This window comes from Panthera onca, chromosome A1 (assembly GCF_046562875.1).
Source record: "Panthera onca isolate mPanOnc1 chromosome A1, mPanOnc1 haplotype 2, whole genome shotgun sequence".
In the NCBI taxonomy this organism is placed as follows: domain Eukaryota; kingdom Metazoa; phylum Chordata; class Mammalia; order Carnivora; family Felidae; genus Panthera; species Panthera onca.
Window position 1 is genome coordinate 75179498 of NC_138339.1, and position 12939 is coordinate 75192436.

Below are 12939 nucleotides of genomic sequence, written 5' to 3' on the forward strand. Positions count from 1 at the left end.
GAGTTTTCCTCAACCTCTCATCTGCCCAAAATTACATACACTGTCTGAAAGCTGTTCTTGATGTCCTTTCATTAACATTCACAGATCGCAATGATTTTAGGCAGAACGCAGGGGAAAGTTACGGCTGTCAAAGGTCATTCATATTCTCCACACAGGAAGAGAAGGAAATGTGTAGTCGTCCCCTCATTCCCAGTGACCTGTTATAAATGATGATTTTTATGTCAAACTGAAATTTTCTTCATTCTTTCTTATATAAATGTATAAGGGCTATTCTACACTAAGATGGGTCACCAAGGTAGCTTATAGATTTTCCTTCCCTTGAGACCTTTAAAGAAGATAAATATCAAGCTGCCTTTGAAGGATGACATGGAATCCTTACCACAGGCTGAAGAATGAATTAAAAACCCTTGGTTGTCCCTAGTCCCTATGAGTAAGGAAAAACAAAATGAAACAAAACATTAGCTATCTTCACAATATAAAACAATACCTTTAAATACTTATTTCCAATGTAGCAATTTTTCTTTTTTAAATGTAACTCTCTGCCACCCTGACATTAAATGTCAAAGTAGCACCAACTCTGTCCAGTTGAGCTACAAAATTAATTGACTGCTATGAAAAATACCAATGGAGCATAATGAGCCACAGAAGACCCATATCAACACTAAATTAGAAGATATAACTGCCTTTTGGAACTCAGTGATACCAAGTCTGCAGTGTCCAGTAATTAATGCAGGGTGATTTGAATGTTTATTAAAAGTACTAGATAATCTGACATTTTCTGAGTAGACATAGAATCTAAGGGAAAGGTAAGTTCATCTCTTTAGAATTCCAAGTACTAAGACCAGATGAGTCTTAAAATAGCAACAGGTTGATCAACATCTGGCATATAGTAACTAAATGTTGAATAAATGAACTATATTTGTTTCTTCTCTCCTCCGGTCTTTTTGAGATTACTGGTTACTGCCCCTCACAATATTCTCAGACCTCTCTCTCCTTCAGGTATTAATATGTCTTTGCTTTCTCTTTTATTCAAAGTATAATTGCCTGGACAGCTACATGTTAAAGAATGAAACTGAACCACTATCTTATACCATATACAAAAATAAACTCAAAATGAATTAAAGACGTGAATGTATGGCCTGAAACCATAAAACTCTTAAAAGAAAATAAAGGTAATAAGCTCTTTAACATTGGTCTTAGGAATATTTTTTTTGGACCAGTCACTTAGGCAAAGGCAACAAATGCTAAAATAAACCAATGGGATGACATCTAACTAAAAAGCTTTTGCACCGCAAAGGAAACAATCAACAAAACACAAATGCAACCTATTGAATGAGAAAAATATATTTGCAAACCATACATCTGGTAAGTGATTAATATCCAAAATCTATAAAAGTGTACATAATCTAATATCAAAAAAACAAACATTATTTAAAAATGGACAAAGGGCTTGAATAGACATTAAAAATAAAAAAAAAAGACATACAGATGGCCAAAAGGCACATGAAGAAAATGCTCAATCAAAAAGACAAAAATAACAAGTGTTGGTGAGGATGTGGAGAAAAGGTAGCTCTCATACACTGTTGATGGGAATGTAAACTGATGCCGCAACTACGGAAAACAGTACAGAAGCTTCTTAAAAAATTAAAAATAGAACTATTATACAATCCAACGATGCCACTTATGGTTATTTATCTGAAGAAAATAAAAACACCAATTCAAAGAGATATATTCACCCCTATGTTCACTGCAGCTTTATTTTCAAGAGCCAAGACATGGAGCGCCTGGATGGCTGACTGTCCCAATCTTGGTTTCAGCTCGGGTCATGATCTCACAGTTCATGGGTTCAAGCCACACATTGGGCTCTGAGCAGGAAACACAGGGCCTGCTTGAGATTCTCTCTCTCCCCCTCTCTCTGCCCCTCCGCTGCCCATGCTTTCTGTCTCTCTCTCCCCCTCTCTAAATAAATACACATTTTTTAAAAATTCAGCTCTTGTGAAGTATGGTCACTTAAAAGATAGGAAGATGGTGATTTTTTTTAGGGGCTTCCTGTGTTTCTAAGATCCTGATGGTGAAAAAATGAGGAATGTTGTGAGCTTTGGGGCTTCTCTTAGTAGATGACTTACTATTACGAAGAAACATCTCCACTGACTTAACATCTCTAAAATTTCACTTCAAACGTTGACTTTATTTTGAAAAGCTAACAGGAAATCACCAAAGAGATTATTTCTAAAGTAGTTCCTACAGATATAATCTCAATACTGAATGCCCAACAATCATTTATTTTTATTTCCTCTCACTCATAACACAGAATATAATTCTCAATTTTTCCTAAGGTTATCACAAAACAAACAAAAGGTGTTATATTGGGAAAAAAAATTTGATCTCACCTAAATGTCTAATACCATGCAAACAGTGCTCTGAAAGAGACACCTCATTTGTTCCTTTTGTTAATTAATCTATTGATATTTAAAGTTCACCTTAGGTTAGCTATTTTAAGTTGGATTTATTTCTTAAAAATTGCAAAGGATGAGGGGCATCTGGGTGGCTCAGTCTATTAAGCATCCAACTCTTGATTTTGGCTCAGGTCGTGATTCCAGGCCCATGGAATCAAGCCCCATCTCTGGCTCCTCCATGCTGAGCATGAAGCCTGGTTGAGAGTCTGTCTGTCTGTCTGTCTGTCTCTCTCTCTCCCTCTCCCTTCCTCCTACCCTCCCTCCCTCTCTCTCCTCTGCACCACCCCTCCTCTACTCACTCACGCACACTCTCTCTTTCTCTCTCTCTCTAAAATAAAATTTAAAAGCCCTAAAAAATTGCAAAGGATGAAATAGCCCATTAAAGTCAGCCTACAGATATGTTCCATAAAATTACATAATCTAAAACAGAAAATAATTTTAAGGCCCAAATTAACAAATAGAAACTTTGTATTTTGTCTTTAGAAGACATTTGATAGCATTTTTGTCTTTGATTCTCAAATGTTCCCAAGGCCTCCTATTCTAAGAATTCATTTCCTATCCCCCAAAGTTAAAAGTCCATCTTTACACATAAAGTATATAAAACAAGATCGAGATTATTTTAATATAGTATTTATGACTTTAAAAACCCTAGAATCAGTTGTTTCAATAGCAGCAACTATAATTACATCCCCTTTTAACACTGCTTTCCTGATTTGATCCTATTTAAGCTTTTTAAAAACCAACACAGTGACAACTTGTTCATTCAGAAGAAATCAAGAAAAGTAGGATTATACTCAGATGAGCATAAACTCATGTCATGTTCAACGAAATGCTCTGGAAGCTTTGAATGTTTTCTAAAATGTTAAATATTTCATGGTCACAAAGGTATATTTCTGTGTCATTCTAGGAATTGGGCTTGTTCATTTCTACAATGCCTTTGCACCCTCTTATGGTCATTTTAGGATTTGCTTTATTGGGAGATTCAATTTATTCAAGGCTATTCAAAGGTTTCATCTTGTAAATTTGAATTTTATTAGAATAATGACATTTACACACTTCACACCTTTAAATCTGTGATTTCATAATCCCAAATATTAATTGAAGCTCACATTTCTTCACAGTGTTGAGAAAACCAAAGTAGATAGAGTTGAGGTTACTAGGATAATAATTAGGAAACACTCCATACTTTCCAATTATGTCTGACATATTAACAAGCTAATAAGAATTTTAGATTCTGCCTCCTAGGCATAAAACAATTCAACAGTAAGGCCATCATTAGGTATCACAGTTCTTACTTCCCAATACTGATATGACAAAATCAACTTAGAATTTGTTTGGGCCTGTTTATAAAAAGCATGAAAATGACTTCTAACTCAGGACAATATCCTAAAAACAACAACAACAACAACAACAACAACAGCAACAACAACAACAAAAAGCAGAAATGTGGCTGTTTTTCATTAAAAAGTAGCAACAGCAAGATTAACACACACACACACACACACACACACACACACACACACACACACAAACACACTATATTTTAATTGACTCATATGTTGTCTCAGAAACATTAAATTCCTTTAAAGCTAAGATCTTAGGGCACCTGGGTGGCTCTGTCGGTTAAACATCTGAGTTTGGCTTAGGTCATGATCTGGAGGTTTGTGAGTTCAAGCCCCGCGTCAGGCTCTGTGTTGAAAGTTTGGAGCCTGGAACCTGCTTCAGATTCTGTGTCTCCCTTTTTCTCTGCCCCTCCTCTGCTCATGCTCTCTCTCTCCCAAAAATAAATAAACATTAAAAAAAAAAAGCTACAAATCTTAAAAAAAAAAAAAGGTCAATTGTTACCTTTCTATTATCTTTAATTTGACCCCCATAAAAAAAAAAGAAAGACTGCTTCCTGACTAAAAATCTCCTTCTTTCTATTACTTAATGGTTTCATGTTCACAAAGCATTTGGGAAAAATGTGAAAAGTTTTAATGGTAAGTTTTATTTCTGAGTTCATGCTGTTGCTAGTGATAAGGATATCTGCTTTGTGGTGAAGAGAAGTAACGTTGAAACTCTACAGACAAAGGGAGAACTACTGGTTAAAGTGTTTATGGGGACAACTGTTGTGTTTCCAGATACTTTCTTCTTAGCAGGGTGACTGTCTCACATTGTAAGATATTTTTAACTTGAAGAGAAGTGTAACTTGAACACTATATGATTTTAAATTACTAACTTATATTACACTCATATTTTTGCCAGAAAAGTAGTACCTCAGAACCAATACATATATCTATAAATCCATAACTTTGGTTTCAGAATGCAACTGCTATTACTAAGGGCACAAAAATACACTAACCAAGAGTGCAAGAGATCCCATAACTGAACAACATTTAAGGAGCTAGAAAACACAGTTTCACCACGCTAGACAAGTATTGTATAGGATGATGTTCCAAATACATAAGCTTTTGTTAATTCTCAAAGTACAAATGAAATTTAAAGATAAAATTTTGGGTGGTTCAAATGAAAAATGGAATTATTTTTCACAGTAGATAACAGCACTTACAAAGATCGCCAATACCAGTAAGGTATCAATTCATAGGTTTCCTATATGTTATTCAGTCTGTCAGATGTGCTCACTTCAGAATATCAGTTCATTGCCAGTTCCAGAAATGTTCTTTACATTTCAAAAACTCCAAAATCCTACAAGTCATTTCTCCTACATGACAGCCACGTACATGGTCTAAAATATTTTGTTCATTGTTCATAAACACTGAAAAATCGGATACGAAGTTGCTGAGTGAGCACTACCAGTACCTCCTTGTGTATGCATTTTTTCACAGTTATAATCATTGACAACTGGAAACTACTCTGTAAATATGTGTATCTTTTTTAAAAAGTGACTATGTCTTGCTAATGAGCATTGCAAATACTGGTGTTCAAATGTATCCTGTTCTACAAAAGTCTGATGTGTCCTGGGGTGCCTGGGTGGCTCAGTCAGTTGAGCGTCTGACTTTGGCTCAGGTCATGATCTCGCAGTTCGTGAGTTCAAGCCCCACGTTGAGCTCTGTGCTGACAGCTCAGGGCCTGGAGCCTGCTTCGGATTCTGTGTCTCCTCCTCTCTCTGCCCCTTCCCCACTCATGCTCTGTCTCTCTCTGTGTCTCAAAAATGAATAAATGTTAAAAAAAAATTTTTAAAAAGAAAAGAAAAAGTCTGATATGTCCTACAAAAGTCTGATAATTCAATTGTGCATACAAAGATACAAAACAGTTAAATCTACTGGCCCAAACAACCATTTAGGAAGACAGTAATGAGGGTTGTTTGAAAGCAGAGTATCCTAGGGGTCCTAAACTACATAGCATAAAATTCCAGGCCCTTAAAATCAGCCACAGGACACTACTTTTCATTTCTTCAGCACTATACCTTTTCACATCCCAATGATTACACATTTAACTCCCTCTATCTGAAATAATTCCCTCCCTTATTGTAGTATACCATTATATATTGGGACTTATCACATGGTAATGCAATTATTTGTTTGAATGTCTATCTCTCCCAGTAGACCACCATATATAATATCTTGAAGACAAGAACTGAACTGATTTATTTTTATATTTCCCAGTATCTGAAAACTACTAGTCCAAAACATCATTATGAAGACCCATGTTTTAATCCTAGGTGCACTTAATTTTCCATTTTCCTTGTATGTAAATGATTAGGTATTTTATTCCTTGCAGGATAGCTGGGAAACAGAAAGGTACCCATAAAGTGACTAACCCAGTGCCTGGCACATAGAAGGCAGTTACATGCGCTCAATAAATGTTAGTTGAACTGATCCTTCCCTACAGCTCTTTCCATTTATATATTAACTCAAAATCTCTTCAGATTTTCCAAAATCTAAAGCACTATCTTGTTCCTTCTTATATTTTGTCATATACCATAATTTAAACATAATCATAGCTATAAAAATAAAGCATTTTACTGTGTATTAAGGCAATTTAGGCATTTGAAAGCAGTAAGTTCAATTTTTTCCACACATAAAATATCCCAAGAAATGGGAACTAAAGTTCAGGGCATTCAGCTTTATTTTCTCTTCTATTTCTCAACAAAAGAGGGGAAAAAAGTGCTTCAATATTTATAAGACTAAGAATAATGGATGTGCATAATTTTGCTTTAACATACATTTCTGCCTTTTAAACCCAGTTTAAACTCAGTGAAAGGCCAAGAACATGGACTTAATTATGCAGGAAAAAAAGATGCTTTAACTGCAGTGCACATTCAATAGACAAAATCCAAAGAAAGCAATCCTGCCTGAAACGTTTACAAATCAATTCATTATATTGATTTGGAATGAGTTGTGCTGTAATTTAAAGCATAGATTACTGCAGGCCAAACTTGATAAAGTTCTTTTTTTAAGGTACTTCACTTGACTATGGACTTGACCTGAGAATTTTCAAGAAACAGTGATTTGCCTAACTTTAAAAAAAAAAAAAAAAAAAAAAAAAAAAAGCTACCATGTACAAAAACTAGGTTTTAAAGGGTAATGATTAAGAATTGAATCATAACTAAATTTCAGAAGTACAAAAAATTGTGTCTAACAAATAAGTTCAATAAGACATTGATATTTTGAGAAGAGGCAAAGTGTTTCTATTTCAAAACAATTTATTCCACATACGATGTATAGAATGTTTCCATCTCATTTCCTAGTTCCAGTGTAGTTCTGGAAGAAAAATTTAAGATTTGTTTCTGTTTTGTTTCTTCTTTATGGAAAAAGCTGTTCTTTGGCAAACAGTGATTAAGCCTAAGAGTCCTTTTGTCCCACTCAAATCTCCTGATGAGTCAGTGTTTTATCTTAATACAACTTAAATATTTTGCCATTTCTTTCCATATCATTCTTAAAAAGTGAGGATAATAATAGCTATCACTACACAGGGTAGTCCTCAAAAAGCACTGAAACTGGGGTTCAGAAAAGCTCATCTTATTTTAATTACACATCAAGCATGAAGTCAATGAGTTAATTAAGCGGCTAACTATGTGCTTCCTGGAGGAAAAAGAGTATTTGTTAAAATCATTTTTTTTCATAATAAAAAACAGGACCTAGAGAATGATACTGTACCCCCATTCCCCTGTCCCTGGGGTAGGGGGAGGTACACAGCAGGAAGTAAGTAAAATAATAATTTGCAGCTGAGTCATTCCAGAGACACAAGAATGAATGTATAACTAGGTCTTTTCATAACCTTAAATCTCCTTCAGTGATATTTCTCTTGGGCCTCAGTTTCTTCATCTAAGCAATGACCTTGATTTCCCAGTTCTCTTGTAGTTTTAAGTGTTGTGAGTTCTTCATAAATTAAATTAAGCTATACTAGTCTGCTGTGAGCTAATGTCTAGATGACACATGGATATACAAACATATGAATGTGTAAATATGCAATGTGTAAGTTATTCAAACACATGTATAGATCTATTAAAATCTAAGAAAAAATAAACAGTTTTTGATGCATCATCTTCAAAAGTCTAGGGGCACCTGGGTGGCTCAGTCGGTTAAGTGTCCGACTTCAGCTCAGGTCTTGAGCTGAAGACCATGGGTTCGAGCCCCATGTAGGGCTCTGTGCTGACATCTCAGAGCCTGGAACTTGCTTCAGATTCTGTGTCTCCCTCTCTCTCTGTCCCTCCCCTGCGCTCTCTCTCTCTTTCTCTCTCAAAAATAAAAAAAAAAAAATTAAGACAATTTTTTAAAAAGTCTTCATCATTTGTAGTAAAATGACACAAAAATTGTGAAAAACCAAATAAAATACCTCTATGGAAACAAATTATTTTACTTTCCAGGTTTCTCTTCTTTAAAATGAAAGCAGACAAACACAGCAAAATTATAGTCTATGAAACAAATTAGAACTAAAGAAGAAATTTTCAATTATTTCCACAAATGCCCAGAGCAGTTTAAGCTTTCTAAAATTTGCTACCCTGTTGAATTAGAGTATTTTAGCTTTATAAAAGCTTTCCTGAAGCTTGCCACAAATTTTCAAAATAACTACCTTTTCATCCATAGAAATTAATGATTTTGCCATGACATTTTTCCTGCAAATTTTAACAGGATTTAAACTACCTAATCTTTCTAACTGTAAGCATTTAGGGTTTTGTTTTTTTGTTATAGAATAAGGAAAAAAATAAGCTGGTTTTTCTCAGTTATTTGATTCCAGAATTTAAACAAAATTCAGTCTCTAAAACAGTATTTTTTAATATGTTTATAATATTCAGTTGATTGGGAAAGTGATACTTGAAATAAAACTAATTAGTGATAAATGTATGTATCTATTTAAAGATTCCTTACTAATTGTATTACTTCTGTAGAGTTGAAAGGTAACATTCCTTTCCAAGCTGATTATATACCAAAAGTCACAACCTTTGGTAGCACTGCCACCTGCTGTTGATTCTAGATCATTTTCCAGCATATATCAAAAATAAAACTAGAATAGCATGGGCAAATTGGTCTGGAAAACAAGCATCGACATAGATTTTAGGGACAATTTGTGTGAAAACCACTGATAAAGTTGTTTTTCTGACAACAGATAACATTGTATCTATATTGTAATAAGCCTCTTACTATACAAAGGAGCAAAATAGGTAACTGTAAAGGGCCCTAAGCCTTCTTGGTTATTAACATTTGTTTGAGATATAGTTTTACAAAAGCATTTTTTATTTGACAAAGAAAGAGAGGGATGTAGCACCCAGAAAAATGAAAGTAATAAAGCTCTTTCAGGAGGAATTATATGATTTCCTTTTAATTGAGTAAACCATGCCTAATAAATAAAGGAAGATACAAGCATACATGTAGGGAGATACAGGCAAATGTGGCAAAACTGGTGAATCCACCCAAAGGATATATGGGAAAACATCTTATATCCTTTCAACTTTTCCTAAGTTTACTAACTTTCTAAATAAAAAGTTGGAGAAAAAATTATCACGCACTGATTTTTTAATTTGCTTTACCAATGCAGCTAAACATCACAGAATTTAAGGGAACGCTGATATTATAATTGACAAGTTTATATGTATTTTAAAGTCTGAGAAAGGTTGAAATACCATTTTTAAAACACTATCAAGGTTTTCTTTTCTTTCCCCCCAATTCTAGAGAAACATGATTTACAGCAGCAGCAGGCCTTATGGGAGATGGCTGGTGATGTAGCTGGAGCAGTGACCTAACACTGCCTCTTGGGGAAGGCAGGAACAAAGTGTATAAAAGAACATGAGTATACCCAATACTTTTTTCTCTTACAATTTAACAGCTTCAAGACTGAACTGTTAGTTGCCTTGAAAGCTTTACCAGTATGCTGCCTTTTCCCTGTCTATCAAACAGTAAAAAAACATAACTGAGAAGTTTCTTCAAAACACATTCATGAAGATTTTATTACTATTAAAAAGAAAAAAACTATATTTTAAAGCTGCTTTTTTTTTAACCAAGAAACCTAACATTTGCATAAAAGACAGCCTCTGGGTTGTCTGTACAACTCCCTTTCTGTGGATGTTTCCTCCCAACTCCCCTATCACAGATATTTAAATTCCATGACTCTAGCCAGTCATAACCTACCAGCCAGTGCTTCTCTCTTGTGGGAGTTCAGAATCGGAAATCAGAAAGGATATTTCAGTCTCTGATGTTTTTTGAAGTGGTGACAGGTAAACTCAAGAGTTATGGAATTGTCATCGAGTACAAAATACATGGGAAAGCAGAGAGAAATGTCCATTTGCACAGAAAAATAAGGAAAGACATGTACAGAAAAAAAGAAAAGACACAGAGAGAAGGAGTAATGTCTTACAGCTTTCCAGTCCCACCTGAGCCCAGCCGTACTTCCTGCCCATAGGCTCCATGACATTCCCTTGTATTCATATAAAGCCCTTCACCTCCTTTGTACTCACACAGGCTTGCAGTGGGATTCTGTTCCTTAAAGACAAAAGCCTTGATTCCAACAATTTATTGACACAAGAGACACGGGGAAATTTTTGATACACTAACAACAAAAAAAAAGTTAGAACCCCATCCAATAATAAAAACAACAACAACAAAAGATGTAGATATTGTCTGTGAAATACAATTTTAGAGATAAGCAACCTCCATAGAAAACTGTAATATTTATCCTAACAGAGTCCCTATCCAGGAATAACAGTGGTGACTGGCAGATTGCATTGTTTCTTCAAAATATTCATTCCTCCACCTTATAAAGTCCCTCTCTGGTAATTCTCCCTGTGAAAGAAATATATTTCCTACTGCCACAATCTCAGGTTTGGCTACATGATTTGCTTTGGCCAATCCAAAGTAAGCCCAAGTGACTGTACCAGTGCCAGGCAGGAATCTGAATGGCATCTTGTAGTTCCACAGAGGCGTTCCTTTCTCTCTGACAACACAAGAAAAAACAACGGTGAGGCTGTGTTACAATAATGTGAGGATGTGTTACATGTCAACCTTCAATAGGCAATTAGCATGAACAAGAAATAAACCTCTATTGTTAGAAGTCATGGAAATTTTAGAGTTGATTGGTACCGTGGTATACCTGGCATAAGCAGACTGGCACAAGTCTCAAAGAGATGCTCATGACTAATAAAGCCAATGGGTAAGAAAGTAAATACTTCATATGGAAGTTCATTTAAATATTGCCAATAAGCTTATATTTTAAATAGCCCTTGTAGTTTTCAAGCTATCAGACTGTTGATGATTTTAAGGATCTTTAAAGATAATGCTTACCAAAGGATAAATTTACTACTTCTGCCATGTTTCTAAGAACTGTCCACAGATTTATGAAAAAGACATACTTCTTCTTAAAGGATATTTCAAAGATATTCTAATTTTAGTGTTTGTACTTTTCCAAAACCTGTGGGTATAATAAGGCTTTTCAAAACAATATATCAATTGAGAAAAAGTTCTGAATAAATTTTATATTTTCCTTCTACCTTATGAAAACAACCTGATGCCAAAGGTTCTGATTCTTCCAAATAGTAAAAACCAAAAAAATTGTTAATGCCATTCCAATTTTCTTGGTCATTTTATAACACCAATGGCCTTAAGTCCTCTATAATCCAGATAATAATTTTACTTTTAAGTATGTCTTTCCGAGGGGGAGCCTGGGTGGCTCAGTCAATTAAGTGTCTGACTCCTGATTTGAGCTCAGGTCATGATATCACAGTTCATGAGTTCGAGCCCTGCATCTAGGTCTGTGCTGCCAGCATGGAGCCTGCTTGAGATTCTCTCTCTCTCTGCTCCTCCCTGTGCCCGCCCTCTCCCTCTCTATCTCTCTCTCTTTAATAAAAAAAGAAAAGAAAAGAAAAGGAAAGGAAAGAAAAGAAAAGAAAAGAAAAGAAAAGAAAAGAAAAGAAAAGAAAACGGGAGGGGGGAGTATCTCTTTCTGAAAACAATGTCATATTTAATAGAGTTTTGATAACTGGAAATAATTATCAAATAAACTAAGATAAAATATGAGGCTTATTCTATACATTGTGCCACTAAGATTAGCTGTGTGACTTTAAGGAAGTCATTCAACCTCTGTGAGCCAGTAGAGAAGCTTAGAAAAATGAGGATAATAATCTATACCTACTACATATTATAGGAACCAAATGCTATAACACCTTCACTAACCTAAAAAATAAAAAGCCACATTTTCACTATAGAAGCAGAATATATGCTTACATATAGTTTCCATAAACCTTAATACAAAACTAAATTGTTGAAGAATCAAGTAATGTTGGAAATTGCTTCTACTTTACACTAACCTCACTATTAAAACCACAATAAATTATATTAATAAGAGAATTGTCTCATGCAATTCTATTTTTCATTCTAGGTGGTCATTTGATAAACATCTCCATTTAAATACCAAAAACAACAACAACAACAACAACAACAACAACAACAACAACAACAACGTTAATGTCTTTAAGAAAAGAGATTAGGAAATAATCCCAACAGGTTTTAAATTGCATATGTTAATATTTTTCTAAGCTTTTTACTTATATTTACTGATTTAATCCTTCTAACAAGCCTATGAGGAAGTTACTACTAATTAGTCCATTATTCATATAAGAAAACTGAGGCACAGATTAAGTAACTGTCCAAAAGTCACAACTCATAAGTAGCACAGTCAGATTTTGAAACCAGACAGGCAGTATTAAAATTCCATTTCAAACTAATATTATCATACCAGTACGAGCGAAGGAAAAAGATTTTGGGGAAAGATGTAATATAGTTGGGCCAATAATAAACTATTTCACAAGTACATATCAAGTCTGTCTTTTAAATAATCCCTTTTACTTTAATTATTGAAATTTTATATTGGTAGAAATCATATAGATGCATCAACTAACATAAATGTTGTTCATCTAAATCCATTACTTCCCTTGCTACAATTCCTTTCTTTCATTGTTATTGATGAATCAGCTTTGAAAAATCCATTTTGCTTCACCAGTGGGGCTGAGAAATTTTAATCTCTGAGTTAGACTGTGTTCTTGGTAATGAAA

At 34.5% G+C, this 12939-nt stretch overlaps 1 long non-coding RNA gene across 2 annotated transcripts in view; it reads right to left on the bottom strand.

Moving 5' to 3' along the window:
* Positions 1-10830, bottom strand: part of LOC132681112 (uncharacterized) — a 106008-nt gene extending 95178 nt beyond the window's left edge. Inside the window, exon 1 of one of the 2 annotated variants that reach the window (XR_009610849.2) lies at positions 10768-10830. This is a non-coding gene — a long non-coding RNA (uncharacterized LOC132681112). The remainder of the gene's footprint in view (positions 1-10767) is intronic. The other variant, XR_013555870.1, reaches the window with a different exon arrangement.
* Between the last annotated feature and the right edge of the window lie 2109 nt (positions 10831-12939).